Raw genomic sequence first — 16,234 nt, 5'->3', positions numbered from 1 at the left:
CAAGGGCTTGGTGTGGACGCTGCTTCCAGGAAGCCCTCCAGGAACCCGGCAGCAGGGCGGCCGCAGCAGTCTCGCGCGGGGCACGTGCCCCCACTGTGCCGCGGGGGCCCAGCCTGGTGTCTTCTCTGAGGCCCTGCGGCTGCCGCTCCCCGCGAGGGGAGAGCCGTGGAGGTGGGGACCGCCTCCTGGTGGGGACGTACACCCAGCTCTCCGCCGCGTCGGATTCCGGGGCTCTCTGTCCTGCCTGCCCGGAGGCCCAGCTGGCCTGCGGGTCCTTAGAGTGGCAGAAACGTCCTCAAGCTGATATTGCCAGTCAGGTGGGTGTCTGCACTTTTGTGCCGGGCACCCCGGGGAGGCCCAGGGGCTGGCTGGACAACGCGGCCTGCTGGGGGTCGGGGGTGCGCTTTGGAGGAGCAACCGATGCCCTTTGGACTTTGCTAGCAGCGTCTGAGGTGTCTCTGAGCCCTGCTCCATGTCGGGGAGAGGAGGAGGAGCAGGAGGAGGAGGAGGAGGAGGAGGAGGTGGCAGGGGCCGTGACCTACAGTCGTGTTCCCGGGGTGGCACGGCATGTGGCTTCTTCCACAGGCTGCTTGGCCTGGGCTCCCTGCACCTGGGCCTTTGGAGGACTGGCCCTGTTCTTGCCGACACTTCCTGCAGGGACCCAGAGCTGGGAGGTTGCATCTCCCAGACCTGGGTCGGGCAGAGCCCCAGCGGGCCATGCCCACAACCTCTCTCAGCACGGGTCCCCCAGAAGGCTTCTTTGGGACCAGGATTCTCTTGCGGGTGACTGTTTAAGGTCTGGCCCCTGGGTGGAGGGGCACCAGGAGTAGAGGAGCAGGAAGGGGAAGGGGGTGGCCAGGCGAGGGGACACTTTGAGGCCAAGTCCAAGCTTCAGCCTGATCCTCCTGGGAACCCCGGGGTGTACATCACACCTCCTGGTTGTCCTGCTCTGAGACCGGGACCCGGGCTTCGCATTTTCACAGCAGCCAGTCGTGGGCTGAGGACACCTGGGGCGTTGGGAACTCCCTGGCTTCTCCTTGGTTTAACATCTGAGCTGCTTGTGAATCGTGCCGCCACACACGCCCGAGTGCAGGTGTCTTCTGCACAGACTGCGGGCCTCGCTCTTCTGAATGCCGCTAGCTCGCCACCCACCCACGGGTGAACCTGGTCAGGGTACTTTCTCTAAGGAGCAGACTCTGACCCCGGCGGGCTACCGGTGTTTTCATTTGCTCCTTTCTTTCTTCCATTTCGGGAAAGGCTTCCTTACTGGGTTTGGAAATCTCCTGTGCCTTTCCTCGCCTATTCTGTCAGCTTTAAATTTCTCTTTCAGTTGCCACCCTCACAGATGTATTAGGAAACTCTTTTCGGAGCATTCATTAGTGAAATGACCCAGATGAAGCTCGAATCCAATAGCTCATCGCCGATTTTTAGCAAGTCCACACCCCGGGGTGGTTGGGGTCCAATCCACCCCGGGCCAGGCCCAGGCCCCTTGGACCGGGCCAGAGAAGGACACAGAGCAGGGTCCGGCCCCCACGGTAGCGGTGCCCGCAGTTCTCCAAGGGCTTGGGGGTTTTCCAGAGGGAGGAGACAGAGGGGATTGATTTCTTCAGAGCCCCCCAAACCACCCCACCCCACCCCACCCCACCCCACCCCACCCCACCCATGGGACACATCCCGAGAGACGCCCCTACACTCGCTCCCCTCCCCCATGCGCTGTGCCCCAGCCCTGGCCCTGGGGAATAGGCGGCAGCCCACGCACAGGGCGGGGGGCACAGCTGAAAGGGTTTGTGGGGGAGGGCGGCCCCTGGCTGGGGGCAAAGGTCGAGCGCCCCGCGCGCGCGTGCGCAGTCAGCAGCGGCGGCGCGCTGGGGGTGGGGGGCGGGTAGGTGAAGGAGGCGAGGCGAGGAGAGGAGGGGGGCTGGAAGGTCTCCACCTTGGCGGGTCCACCCGTGGAGGCCCATCTCGCGCGCGCGCGCACGCGTGTGTGTGTGTGTGTGTGTGTGTGTGTGTGTGTGTGTGTGTGTGTGTACAGCCCCCCACGCCGCCCCGCCCCTCTCCCCAGTCCCGCGGAGCCCGCCGGACCCGGCCGGCGAGGGGAAGCGCAGAGAGGCTCGGCTTCTTGAGCGGGGCAGGGGCGCCCTCCACCGTCTCCGGCCAAGCCGGCCTGAACGCGCCCGGTCTCGTCTGATCTCCGAAGCTAAGCAGGGTCGGGCCTGGTTAGTACTTGGATGGGAGACCGCCCGGGAATACCGGGTGCCGTAGGCTTTTGTTTTTTTTGTTTTTTGCCTCTTGTTCTGTCCCCTTTCTGGGAGCGCGGCGGCGGTCCGGGGGATCACCCCCACCCTCAGCGCCCGTCGCGGTGCCTGGCGCCCCAGCCCGCACCGTGGGGCCTCCTCTTGTCCCGAGCCGTGACACCGCCGCCACGCGGCAGCATGCGTGGCATCTGGACTGTCAGGTGTCAGACCAAAGGTCTGGTCTGTGGGAACCGACACGCTGGAGGAAACCTTGAGAGGCTGAGAGGGGAGGGAGTTCCAGGAGAATTCCAGGACGTCATTTTGAGCGAGTATGTGACCAGAACTCGTCCCGTTGCTTTTGGGGTTCTACGGGCTACACGTAGGAATCTTTGGTGGTGGCACTGGATGTTGGGGGATCCGGAGTCACACGCAGACCTGCTCCACAGGCCTCATTTTACTTTTCTTTTCGGATTCATTTTCTGAAAAGGTGTCTCTTATCTCTATGATTACATTTCCTTTTCTCTCTCTCTCCGAGCAGATCATGGGAGTCCACGTATTGAGGTGACATGTATTGCCCGTGCCCCCCTCCCCCCCGTTTTCTGATTCATTTATTTCTCATTTTCTCCCAGCGTATGGTGGGGGTACCAATGTTAAGGTCAGCTGCATCGCCCTGTCCCCGCCTCCCCCCTCGGGTCAGAGCTTCAAGTGCGCCCATGCCCCGGTTGGTGCGCACCCACCCCATTCCTAATGGATGTGCACGCCCATCCCCTCCCCACGCCCGCCCGACACCCACCCGATGAAGGCGATTCCTCTGTGTCCACTTAGGTGTCCATCGGTTCCTACCAATCTGCCGGCGAGCGCGCGCACGTGGCGCTCTTGTGTCCGTTCTTGGGACACTTGGCTTACTGGAACGGGTTCCAGCTCTGGCCGGGAGAACACGAGAGGTGCCCTCTCACCGCTGTTCCTCATAGCTGAACGGCACTCCGTGGTGTCCACGCGCCACATTTCATTAATGCACCCGTGGATCGATGGGCACTCGGGGCGCTTCCACATCTTTGCGATTGTGAATGGCGCCCTAACTGTAACCCTGACCCCTACCCAGCCCAGTCTCCTCTGCCCCAGCCTGAGGCGCTCCTCCCCCGCCAGGCCCGTCACTGTCCTGGTCCCCTGCCTGACCGGCTCCTTCCCGCCCGGCCTGTCACCGTCCTCTGCCCCTGCGTGACACGCTCCTCCCCGCCCGGCCCATCACCTTGGCCCCTGCCTGACTCGCTCCTCCCCACCTCGGGCTCCTCCGTCGCCTGGGCCTTCCAAGGGCTTGGTGTGGACGCTGCTTCCAGGAAGCCCTCCAGGAACCCGGCAGCAGGGCGGCCGCAGCAGTCTCGCGCGGGGCACGTGCCCCCACTGTGCCGCGGGGGCCCAGCCTGGTGTCTTCTCTGAGGCCCTGCGGCTGCCGCTCCCCGCGAGGGGAGAGCCGTGGAGGTGGGGACCGCCTCCTGGTGGGGACGTACACCCAGCTCTCCGCCGCGTCGGATTCCGGGGCTCTCTGTCCTGCCTGCCCGGAGGCCCAGCTGGCCTGCGGGTCCTTAGAGTGGCAGAAACGTCCTCAAGCTGATATTGCCAGTCAGGTGGGTGTCTGCACTTTTGTGCCGGGCACCCCGGGGAGGCCCAGGGGCTGGCTGGACAACGCGGCCTGCTGGGGGTCGGGGGTGCGCTTTGGAGGAGCAACCGATGCCCTTTGGACTTTGCTAGCAGCGTCTGAGGTGTCTCTGAGCCCTGCTCCATGTCGGGGAGAGGAGGAGGAGCAGGAGGAGGAGGAGGAGGAGGAGGAGGTGGCAGGGGCCGTGACCTACAGTCGTGTTCCCGGGGTGGCACGGCATGTGGCTTCTTCCACAGGCTGCTTGGCCTGGGCTCCCTGCACCTGGGCCTTTGGAGGACTGGCCCTGTTCTTGCCGACACTTCCTGCAGGGACCCAGAGCTGGGAGGTTGCATCTCCCAGACCTGGGTCGGGCAGAGCCCCAGCGGGCCATGCCCACAACCTCTCTCAGCACGGGTCCCCCAGAAGGCTTCTTTGGGACCAGGATTCTCTTGCGGGTGACTGTTTAAGGTCTGGCCCCTGGGTGGAGGGGCACCAGGAGTAGAGGAGCAGGAAGGGGAAGGGGGTGGCCAGGCGAGGGGACACTTTGAGGCCAAGTCCAAGCTTCAGCCTGATCCTCCTGGGAACCCCGGGGTGTACATCACACCTCCTGGTTGTCCTGCTCTGAGACCGGGACCCGGGCTTCGCATTTTCACAGCAGCCAGTCGTGGGCTGAGGACACCTGGGGCGTTGGGAACTCCCTGGCTTCTCCTTGGTTTAACATCTGAGCTGCTTGTGAATCGTGCCGCCACACACGCCCGAGTGCAGGTGTCTTCTGCACAGACTGCGGGCCTCGCTCTTCTGAATGCCGCTAGCTCGCCACCCACCCACGGGTGAACCTGGTCAGGGTACTTTCTCTAAGGAGCAGACTCTGACCCCGGCGGGCTACCGGTGTTTTCATTTGCTCCTTTCTTTCTTCCATTTCGGGAAAGGCTTCCTTACTGGGTTTGGAAATCTCCTGTGCCTTTCCTCGCCTATTCTGTCAGCTTTAAATTTCTCTTTCAGTTGCCACCCTCACAGATGTATTAGGAAACTCTTTTCGGAGCATTCATTAGTGAAATGACCCAGATGAAGCTCGAATCCAATAGCTCATCGCCGATTTTTAGCAAGTCCACACCCCGGGGTGGTTGGGGTCCAATCCACCCCGGGCCAGGCCCAGGCCCCTTGGACCGGGCCAGAGAAGGACACAGAGCAGGGTCCGGCCCCCACGGTAGCGGTGCCCGCAGTTCTCCAAGGGCTTGGGGGTTTTCCAGAGGGAGGAGACAGAGGGGATTGATTTCTTCAGAGCCCCCCAAACCACCCCACCCCACCCCACCCCACCCCACCCCACCCCACCCATGGGACACATCCCGAGAGACGCCCCTACACTCGCTCCCCTCCCCCATGCGCTGTGCCCCAGCCCTGGCCCTGGGGAATAGGCGGCAGCCCACGCACAGGGCGGGGGGCACAGCTGAAAGGGTTTGTGGGGGAGGGCGGCCCCTGGCTGGGGGCAAAGGTCGAGCGCCCCGCGCGCGCGTGCGCAGTCAGCAGCGGCGGCGCGCTGGGGGTGGGGGGCGGGTAGGTGAAGGAGGCGAGGCGAGGAGAGGAGGGGGGCTGGAAGGTCTCCACCTTGGCGGGTCCACCCGTGGAGGCCCATCTCGCGCGCGCGCGCACGCGTGTGTGTGTGTGTGTGTGTGGACAGCCCCCCACGCCGCCCCGCCCCTCTCCCCAGTCCCGCGGAGCCCGCCGGACCCGGCCGGCGAGGGGAAGCGCAGAGAGGCTCGGCTTCTTGAGCGGGGCAGGGGCGCCCTCCACCGTCTCCGGCCAAGCCGGCCTGAACGCGCCCGGTCTCGTCTGATCTCCGAAGCTAAGCAGGGTCGGGCCTGGTTAGTACTTGGATGGGAGACCGCCCGGGAATACCGGGTGCCGTAGGCTTTTGTTTTTTTTGTTTTTTGCCTCTTGTTCTGTCCCCTTTCTGGGAGCGCGGCGGCGGTCCGGGGGATCACCCCCACCCTCAGCGCCCGTCGCGGTGCCTGGCGCCCCAGCCCGCACCGTGGGGCCTCCTCTTGTCCCGAGCCGTGACACCGCCGCCACGCGGCAGCATGCGTGGCATCTGGACTGTCAGGTGTCAGACCAAAGGTCTGGTCTGTGGGAACCGACACGCTGGAGGAAACCTTGAGAGGCTGAGAGGGGAGGGAGTTCCAGGAGAATTCCAGGACGTCATTTTGAGCGAGTATGTGACCAGAACTCGTCCCGTTGCTTTTGGGGTTCTACGGGCTACACGTAGGAATCTTTGGTGGTGGCACTGGATGTTGGGGGATCCGGAGTCACACGCAGACCTGCTCCACAGGCCTCATTTTACTTTTCTTTTCGGATTCATTTTCTGAAAAGGTGTCTCTTATCTCTATGATTACATTTCCTTTTCTCTCTCTCTCCGAGCAGATCATGGGAGTCCACGTATTGAGGTGACATGTATTGCCCGTGCCCCCCTCCCCCCCGTTTTCTGATTCATTTATTTCTCATTTTCTCCCAGCGTATGGTGGGGGTACCAATGTTAAGGTCAGCTGCATCGCCCTGTCCCCGCCTCCCCCCTCGGGTCAGAGCTTCAAGTGCGCCCATGCCCCGGTTGGTGCGCACCCACCCCATTCCTAATGGATGTGCACGCCCATCCCCTCCCCACGCCCGCCCGACACCCACCCGATGAAGGCGATTCCTCTGTGTCCACTTAGGTGTCCATCGGTTCCTACCAATCTGCCGGCGAGCGCGCGCACGTGGCGCTCTTGTGTCCGTTCTTGGGACACTTGGCTTACTGGAACGGGTTCCAGCTCTGGCCGGGAGAACACGAGAGGTGCCCTCTCACCGCTGTTCCTCATAGCTGAACGGCACTCCGTGGTGTCCACGCGCCACATTTCATTAATGCACCCGTGGATCGATGGGCACTCGGGGCGCTTCCACATCTTTGCGATTGTGAATGGCGCCCTAACTGTAACCCTGACCCCTACCCAGCCCAGTCTCCTCTGCCCCAGCCTGAGGCGCTCCTCCCCCGCCAGGCCCGTCACTGTCCTGGTCCCCTGCCTGACCGGCTCCTTCCCGCCCGGCCTGTCACCGTCCTCTGCCCCTGCGTGACACGCTCCTCCCCGCCCGGCCCATCACCTTGGCCCCTGCCTGACTCGCTCCTCCCCACCTCGGGCTCCTCCGTCGCCTGGGCCTTCCAAGGGCTTGGTGTGGACGCTGCTTCCAGGAAGCCCTCCAGGAACCCGGCAGCAGGGCGGCCGCAGCAGTCTCGCGCGGGGCACGTGCCCCCACTGTGCCGCGGGGGCCCAGCCTGGTGTCTTCTCTGAGGCCCTGCGGCTGCCGCTCCCCGCGAGGGGAGAGCCGTGGAGGTGGGGACCGCCTCCTGGTGGGGACGTACACCCAGCTCTCCGCCGCGTCGGATTCCGGGGCTCTCTGTCCTGCCTGCCCGGAGGCCCAGCTGGCCTGCGGGTCCTTAGAGTGGCAGAAACGTCCTCAAGCTGATATTGCCAGTCAGGTGGGTGTCTGCACTTTTGTGCCGGGCACCCCGGGGAGGCCCAGGGGCTGGCTGGACAACGCGGCCTGCTGGGGGTCGGGGGTGCGCTTTGGAGGAGCAACCGATGCCCTTTGGACTTTGCTAGCAGCGTCTGAGGTGTCTCTGAGCCCTGCTCCATGTCGGGGAGAGGAGGAGGAGCAGGAGGAGGAGGAGGAGGAGGAGGAGGTGGCAGGGGCCGTGACCTACAGTCGTGTTCCCGGGGTGGCACGGCATGTGGCTTCTTCCACAGGCTGCTTGGCCTGGGCTCCCTGCACCTGGGCCTTTGGAGGACTGGCCCTGTTCTTGCCGACACTTCCTGCAGGGACCCAGAGCTGGGAGGTTGCATCTCCCAGACCTGGGTCGGGCAGAGCCCCAGCGGGCCATGCCCACAACCTCTCTCAGCACGGGTCCCCCAGAAGGCTTCTTTGGGACCAGGATTCTCTTGCGGGTGACTGTTTAAGGTCTGGCCCCTGGGTGGAGGGGCACCAGGAGTAGAGGAGCAGGAAGGGGAAGGGGGTGGCCAGGCGAGGGGACACTTTGAGGCCAAGTCCAAGCTTCAGCCTGATCCTCCTGGGAACCCCGGGGTGTACATCACACCTCCTGGTTGTCCTGCTCTGAGACCGGGACCCGGGCTTCGCATTTTCACAGCAGCCAGTCGTGGGCTGAGGACACCTGGGGCGTTGGGAACTCCCTGGCTTCTCCTTGGTTTAACATCTGAGCTGCTTGTGAATCGAGCCGCCACACACGCCCGAGTGCAGGTGTCTTCTGCACAGACTGTGGGCCTCGCTCTTCTGAATGCCGCTAGCTCGCCACCCACCCACGGGTGAACCTGGTCAGGGTACTTTCTCTAATGAGCAGACTCTGACCCCGGCGGGCTACCGGTGTTTTCATTTGCTCCTTTCTTTCTTCCATTTCGGGAAAGGCTTCCTTACTGGGTTTGGAAATCTCCTGTGCCTTTCCTCGCCTATTCTGTCAGCTTTAAATTTCTCTTTCAGTTGCCACCCTCACAGATGTATTAGGAAACTCTTTTCGGTGCATTCATTAGTGAAATGACCCAGATGAAGCTCGAATCCAATAGCTAATCGCCGATTTTTAGCAAGTCCACACCCCGGGGTGGTTGGGGTCCAATCCACCCCGGGCCAGGCCCAGGCCCCTTGGACCGGGCCAGAGAAGGACACAGAGCAGGGTCCGGCCCCCACGGTAGCGGTGCCCGCAGTTCTCCAAGGGCTTGGGGGTTTTCCAGAGGGAGGAGACAGAGGGGATTGATTTCTTCAGAGCCCCCCAAACCACCCCACCCCACCCCACCCCACCCCACCCCACCCATGGGACACATCCCGAGAGACGCCCCTACACTCGCTCCCCTCCCCCATGCGCTGTGCCCCAGCCCTGGCCCTGGGGAATAGGCGGCAGCCCACGCACAGGGCGGGGGGCACAGCTGAAAGGGTTTGTGGGGGAGGGCGGCCCCTGGCTGGGGGCAAAGGTCGAGCGCCCCGCGCGCGCGCGCGCGCGCGCGCGCGCGTGCGCAGTCAGCAGCGGCGGCGCGCTGGGGGTGGGGGGCGGGTAGGTGAAGGAGGCGAGGCGAGGAGAGGAGGGGGGCTGGAAGGTCTCCACCTTGGCGGGTCCACCCGTGGAGGCCCATCTCGCGCGCGCGCGCACGCGTGTGTGTGTGTGTGTGTGTGTGTGTGTGTGGACAGCCCCCCACGCCGCCCCGCCCCTCTCCCCAGTCCCGCGTTGCCCGCCGGACCCGGCCGGCGAGGGGAAGCGCAGAGAGGCTCGGCTTCTTGAGCGGGGCAGGGGCGCCCTCCACCGTCTCCGGCCAAGCCGGCCTGAACGCGCCCGGTCTCGTCTGATCTCCGAAGCTAAGCAGGGTCGGGCCTGGTTAGTACTTGGATGGGAGCCCGCCCGGGAATACCGGGTGCCGTAGGCTTTTGTTTTTTTTGTTTTTTGCCTCTTGTTCTGTCCCCTTTCTGGGAGCGCGGCGGCGGTCCGGGGGATCACCCCCACCCTCAGCGCCCGTCGCGGTGCCTGGCGCCCCAGCCCGCACCGTGGGGCCTCCTCTTGTCCCGAGCCGTGACACCGCCGCCACGCGGCAGCATGCGTGGCATCTGGACTGTCAGGTGTCAGACCAAAGGTCTGGTCTGTGGGAACCGACACGCTGGAGGAAACCTTGAGAGGCTGAGAGGGGAGGGAGTTCCAGGAGAATTCCAGGACGTCATTTTGAGCGAGTATGTGACCAGAACTCGTCCCGTTGCTTTTGGGGTTCTACGGGCTACACGTAGGAATCTTTGGTGGTGGCACTGGATGTTGGGGGATCCGGAGTCACACGCAGACCTGCTCCACAGGCCTCATTTTACTTTTCTTTTCGGATTCATTTTCTGAAAAGGTGTCTCTTATCTCTATGATTACATTTCCTTTTCTCTCTCTCTCCGAGCAGATCATGGGAGTCCACGTATTGAGGTGACATGTATTGCCCGTGCCCCCCTCCCCCCCGTTTTCTGATTCATTTATTTCTCATTTTCTCCCAGCGTATGGTGGGGGTACCAATGTTAAGGTCAGCTGCATCGCCCTGTCCCCGCCTCCCCCCTCGGGTCAGAGCTTCAAGTGCGCCCATGCCCCGGTTGGTGCGCACCCACCCCATTCCTAATGGATGTGCACGCCCATCCCCTCCCCACGCCCGCCCGACACCCACCCGATGAAGGCGATTCCTCTGTGTCCACTTAGGTGTCCATCGGTTCCTACCAATCTGCCGGCGAGCGCGCGCACGTGGCGCTCTTGTGTCCGTTCTTGGGACACTTGGCTTACTGGAACGGGTTCCAGCTCTGGCCGGGAGAACACGAGAGGTGCCCTCTCACCGCTGTTCCTCATAGCTGAACGGCACTCCGTGGTGTCCACGCGCCACATTTCATTAATGCACCCGTGGATCGATGGGCACTCGGGGCGCTTCCACATCTTTGCGATTGTGAATGGCGCCCTAACTGTAACCCTGACCCCTACCCAGCCCAGTCTCCTCTGCCCCAGCCTGAGGCGCTCCTCCCCCGCCAGGCCCGTCACTGTCCTGGTCCCCTGCCTGACCGGCTCCTTCCCGCCCGGCCTGTCACCGTCCTCTGCCCCTGCGTGACACGCTCCTCCCCGCCCGGCCCATCACCTTGGCCCCTGCCTGACTCGCTCCTCCCCACCTCGGGCTCCTCCGTCGCCTGGGCCTTCCAAGGGCTTGGTGTGGACGCTGCTTCCAGGAAGCCCTCCAGGAACCCGGCAGCAGGGCGGCCGCAGCAGTCTCGCGCGGGGCACGTGCCCCCACTGTGCCGCGGGGGCCCAGCCTGGTGTCTTCTCTGAGGCCCTGCGGCTGCCGCTCCCCGCGAGGGGAGAGCCGTGGAGGTGGGGACCGCCTCCTGGTGGGGACGTACACCCAGCTCTCCGCCGCGTCGGATTCCGGGGCTCTCTGTCCTGCCTGCCCGGAGGCCCAGCTGGCCTGCGGGTCCTTAGAGTGGCAGAAACGTCCTCAAGCTGATATTGCCAGTCAGGTGGGTGTCTGCACTTTTGTGCCGGGCACCCCGGGGAGGCCCAGGGGCTGGCTGGACAACGCGGCCTGCTGGGGGTCGGGGGTGCGCTTTGGAGGAGCAACCGATGCCCTTTGGACTTTGCTAGCAGCGTCTGAGGTGTCTCTGAGCCCTGCTCCATGTCGGGGAGAGGAGGAGGAGCAGGAGGAGGAGGAGGAGGAGGAGGAGGTGGCAGGGGCCGTGACCTACAGTCGTGTTCCCGGGGTGGCACGGCATGTGGCTTCTTCCACAGGCTGCTTGGCCTGGGCTCCCTGCACCTGGGCCTTTGGAGGACTGGCCCTGTTCTTGCCGACACTTCCTGCAGGGACCCAGAGCTGGGAGGTTGCATCTCCCAGACCTGGGTCGGGCAGAGCCCCAGCGGGCCATGCCCACAACCTCTCTCAGCACGGGTCCCCCAGAAGGCTTCTTTGGGACCAGGATTCTCTTGCGGGTGACTGTTTAAGGTCTGGCCCCTGGGTGGAGGGGCACCAGGAGTAGAGGAGCAGGAAGGGGAAGGGGGTGGCCAGGCGAGGGGACACTTTGAGGCCAAGTCCAAGCTTCAGCCTGATCCTCCTGGGAACCCCGGGGTGTACATCACACCTCCTGGTTGTCCTGCTCTGAGACCGGGACCCGGGCTTCGCATTTTCACAGCAGCCAGTCGTGGGCTGAGGACACCTGGGGCGTTGGGAACTCCCTGGCTTCTCCTTGGTTTAACATCTGAGCTGCTTGTGAATCGAGCCGCCACACACGCCCGAGTGCAGGTGTCTTCTGCACAGACTGTGGGCCTCGCTCTTCTGAATGCCGCTAGCTCGCCACCCACCCACGGGTGAACCTGGTCAGGGTACTTTCTCTAATGAGCAGACTCTGACCCCGGCGGGCTACCGGTGTTTTCATTTGCTCCTTTCTTTCTTCCATTTCGGGAAAGGCTTCCTTACTGGGTTTGGAAATCTCCTGTGCCTTTCCTCGCCTATTCTGTCAGCTTTAAATTTCTCTTTCAGTTGCCACCCTCACAGATGTATTAGGAAACTCTTTTCGGTGCATTCATTAGTGAAATGACCCAGATGAAGCTCGAATCCAATAGCTAATCGCCGATTTTTAGCAAGTCCACACCCCGGGGTGGTTGGGGTCCAATCCACCCCGGGCCAGGCCCAGGCCCCTTGGACCGGGCCAGAGAAGGACACAGAGCAGGGTCCGGCCCCCACGGTAGCGGTGCCCGCAGTTCTCCAAGGGCTTGGGGGTTTTCCAGAGGGAGGAGACAGAGGGGATTGATTTCTTCAGAGCCCCCCAAACCACCCCACCCCACCCCACCCCACCCCACCCCACCCCACCCATGGGACACATCCCGAGAGACGCCCCTACACTCGCTCCCCTCCCCCATGCGCTGTGCCCCAGCCCTGGCCCTGGGGAATAGGCGGCAGCCCACGCACAGGGCGGGGGGCACAGCTGAAAGGGTTTGTGGGGGAGGGCGGCCCCTGGCTGGGGGCAAAGGTCGAGCGCCCCGCGCGCGCGTGCGCAGTCAGCAGCGGCGGCGCGCTGGGGGTGGGGGGCGGGTAGGTGAAGGAGGCGAGGCGAGGAGAGGAGGGGGGCTGGAAGGTCTCCACCTTGGCGGGTCCACCCGTGGAGGCCCATCTCGCGCGCGCGCGCACGCGTGTGTGTGTGTGTGTGTGTGGACAGCCCCCCACGCCGCCCCGCCCCTCTCCCCAGTCCCGCGGAGCCCGCCGGACCCGGCCGGCGAGGGGAAGCGCAGAGAGGCTCGGCTTCTTGAGCGGGGCAGGGGCGCCCTCCACCGTCTCCGGCCAAGCCGGCCTGAACGCGCCCGGTCTCGTCTGATCTCCGAAGCTAAGCAGGGTGGGGCCTGGTTAGTACTTGGATGGGAGCCCGCCCGGGAATACCGGGTGCCGTAGGCTTTTGTTTTTTTTGTTTTTTGCCTCTTGTTCTGTCCCCTTTCTGGGAGCGCGGCGGCGGTCCGGGGGATCACCCCCACCCTCAGCGCCCGTCGCGGTGCCTGGCGCCCCAGCCCGCACCGTGGGGCCTCCTCTTGTCCCGAGCCGTGACACCGCCGCCACGCGGCAGCATGCGTGGCATCTGGACTGTCAGGTGTCAGACCAAAGGTCTGGTCTGTGGGAACCGACACGCTGGAGGAAACCTTGAGAGGCTGAGAGGGGAGGGAGTTCCAGGAGAATTCCAGGACGTCATTTTGAGCGAGTATGTGACCAGAACTCGTCCCGTTGCTTTTGGGGTTCTACGGGCTACACGTAGGAATCTTTGGTGGTGGCACTGGATGTTGGGGGATCCGGAGTCACACGCAGACCTGCTCCACAGGCCTCATTTTACTTTTCTTTTCGGATTCATTTTCTGAAAAGGTGTCTCTTATCTCTATGATTACATTTCCTTTTCTCTCTCTCTCCGAGCAGATCATGGGAGTCCACGTATTGAGGTGACATGTATTGCCCGTGCCCCCCTCCCCCCCGTTTTCTGATTCATTTATTTCTCATTTTCTCCCAGCGTATGGTGGGGGTACCAATGTTAAGGTCAGCTGCATCGCCCTGTCCCCGCCTCCCCCCTCGGGTCAGAGCTTCAAGTGCGCCCATGCCCCGGTTGGTGCGCACCCACCCCATTCCTAATGGATGTGCACGCCCATCCCCTCCCCACGCCCGCCCGACACCCACCCGATGAAGGCGATTCCTCTGTGTCCACTTAGGTGTCCATCGGTTCCTACCAATCTGCCGGCGAGCGCGCGCACGTGGCGCTCTTGTGTCCGTTCTTGGGACACTTGGCTTACTGGAACGGGTTCCAGCTCTGGCCGGGAGAACACGAGAGGTGCCCTCTCACCGCTGTTCCTCATAGCTGAACGGCACTCCGTGGTGTCCACGCGCCACATTTCATTAATGCACCCGTGGATCGATGGGCACTCGGGGCGCTTCCACATCTTTGCGATTGTGAATGGCGCCCTAACTGTAACCCTGACCCCTACCCAGCCCAGTCTCCTCTGCCCCAGCCTGAGGCGCTCCTCCCCCGCCAGGCCCGTCACTGTCCTGGTCCCCTGCCTGACCGGCTCCTTCCCGCCCGGCCTGTCACCGTCCTCTGCCCCTGCGTGACACGCTCCTCCCCGCCCGGCCCATCACCTTGGCCCCTGCCTGACTCGCTCCTCCCCACCTCGGGCTCCTCCGTCGCCTGGGCCTTCCAAGGGCTTGGTGTGGACGCTGCTTCCAGGAAGCCCTCCAGGAACCCGGCAGCAGGGCGGCCGCAGCAGTCTCGCGCGGGGCACGTGCCCCCACTGTGCCGCGGGGGCCCAGCCTGGTGTCTTCTCTGAGGCCCTGCGGCTGCCGCTCCCCGCGAGGGGAGAGCCGTGGAGGTGGGGACCGCCTCCTGGTGGGGACGTACACCCAGCTCTCCGCCGCGTCGGATTCCGGGGCTCTCTGTCCTGCCTGCCCGGAGGCCCAGCTGGCCTGCGGGTCCTTAGAGTGGCAGAAACGTCCTCAAGCTGATATTGCCAGTCAGGTGGGTGTCTGCACTTTTGTGCCGGGCACCCCGGGGAGGCCCAGGGGCTGGCTGGACAACGCGGCCTGCTGGGGGTCGGGGGTGCGCTTTGGAGGGAGCAACCGATGCCCTTTGGACTTTGCTAGCAGCGTCTGAGGTGTCTCTGAGCCCTGCTCCATGTCGGGGAGAGGAGGAGGAGCAGGAGGAGGAGGAGGAGGAGGAGGAGGTGGCAGGGGCCGTGACCTACAGTCGTGTTCCCGGGGTGGCACGGCATGTGGCTTCTTCCACAGGCTGCTTGGCCTGGGCTCCCTGCACCTGGGCCTTTGGAGGACTGGCCCTGTTCTTGCCGACACTTCCTGCAGGGACCCAGAGCTGGGAGGTTGCATCTCCCAGACCTGGGTCGGGCAGAGCCCCAGCGGGCCATGCCCACAACCTCTCTCAGCACGGGTCCCCCAGAAGGCTTCTTTGGGACCAGGATTCTCTTGCGGGTGACTGTTTAAGGTCTGGCCCCTGGGTGGAGGGGCACCAGGAGTAGAGGAGCAGGAAGGGGAAGGGGGTGGCCAGGCGAGGGGACACTTTGAGGCCAAGTCCAAGCTTCAGCCTGATCCTCCTGGGAACCCCGGGGTGTACATCACACCTCCTGGTTGTCCTGCTCTGAGACCGGGACCCGGGCTTCGCATTTTCACAGCAGCCAGTCGTGGGCTGAGGACACCTGGGGCGTTGGGAACTCCCTGGCTTCTCCTTGGTTTAACATCTGAGCTGCTTGTGAATCGTGCCGCCACACACGCCCGAGTGCAGGTGTCTTCTGCACAGACTGCGGGCCTCGCTCTTCTGAATGCCGCTAGCTCGCCACCCACCCACGGGTGAACCTGGTCAGGGTACTTTCTCTAAGGAGCAGACTCTGACCCCGGCGGGCTACCGGTGTTTTCATTTGCTCCTTTCTTTCTTCCATTTCGGGAAAGGCTTCCTTACTGGGTTTGGAAATCTCCTGTGCCTTTCCTCGCCTATTCTGTCAGCTTTAAATTTCTCTTTCAGTTGCCACCCTCACAGATGTATTAGGAAACTCTTTTCGGAGCATTCATTAGTGAAATGACCCAGATGAAGCTCGAATCCAATAGCTCATCGCCGATTTTTAGCAAGTCCACACCCCGGGGTGGTTGGGGTCCAATCCACCCCGGGCCAGGCCCAGGCCCCTTGGACCGGGCCAGAGAAGGACACAGAGCAGGGTCCGGCCCCCACGGTAGCGGTGCCCGCAGTTCTCCAAGGGCTTGGGGGTTTTCCAGAGGGAGGAGACAGAGGGGATTGATTTCTTCAGAGCCCCCCAAACCACCCCACCCCACCCCACCCCACCCCACCCCACCCCACCCATGGGACACATCCCGAGAGACGCCCCTACACTCGCTCCCCTCCCCCATGCGCTGTGGCCCAGCCCTGGCCCTGGGGAATAGGCGGCAGCCCACGCACAGGGCGGGGGGCACAGCTGAAAGGGTTTGTGGGGGAGGGCGGCCCCTGGCTGGGGGCAAAGGTCGAGCGCCCCGCGCGCGCGTGCGCAGTCAGCAGCGGCGGCGCGCTGGGGGTGGGGGGCGGGTAGGTGAAGGAGGCGAGGCGAGGAGAGGAGGGGGGCTGGAAGGTCTCCACCTTGGCGGGTCCACCCGTGGAGGCCCATCTCGCGCGCGCGCGCACGCGTGTGTGTGTGTGTGTGTGTGGACAGCCCCCCACGCCGCCCCGCCCCTCTCCCCAGTCCCGCGGAGCCCGCCGGACCCGGCCGGCGAGGGGAAGCGCAGAGAGGCTCGGCTTCTTGAGCGGGGCAGGGGCGCCCTCCACC

General features: G+C 64.0%; 4 pseudogenes; all 4 read left to right on the top strand.

Moving 5' to 3' along the window:
* Positions 1-2,146: 2,146 nt before the first annotated feature.
* On the top strand, positions 2,147-2,265 carry LOC142869234 (uncharacterized; annotated as a pseudogene).
* A 3,397-nt stretch (positions 2,266-5,662) lies between these two features.
* LOC142869233 (uncharacterized) lies at positions 5,663-5,781 on the top strand (annotated as a pseudogene).
* Positions 5,782-9,201: 3,420 nt separating this feature from the next.
* Positions 9,202-9,320, top strand: LOC142869224 (uncharacterized; annotated as a pseudogene).
* A 3,397-nt stretch (positions 9,321-12,717) lies between these two features.
* Positions 12,718-12,836, top strand: LOC142869230 (uncharacterized; annotated as a pseudogene).
* The last annotated feature ends 3,398 nt before the right edge of the window (positions 12,837-16,234 follow it).

This window comes from Microcebus murinus, unplaced genomic scaffold (genome assembly GCF_040939455.1).
Source record: "Microcebus murinus isolate Inina unplaced genomic scaffold, M.murinus_Inina_mat1.0 scaf064_hap2_Mmur4.0, whole genome shotgun sequence".
Lineage (NCBI taxonomy): Eukaryota > Metazoa > Chordata > Mammalia > Primates > Cheirogaleidae > Microcebus > Microcebus murinus.
This window is presented reverse-complemented; position numbering and strand designations above follow the sequence as displayed.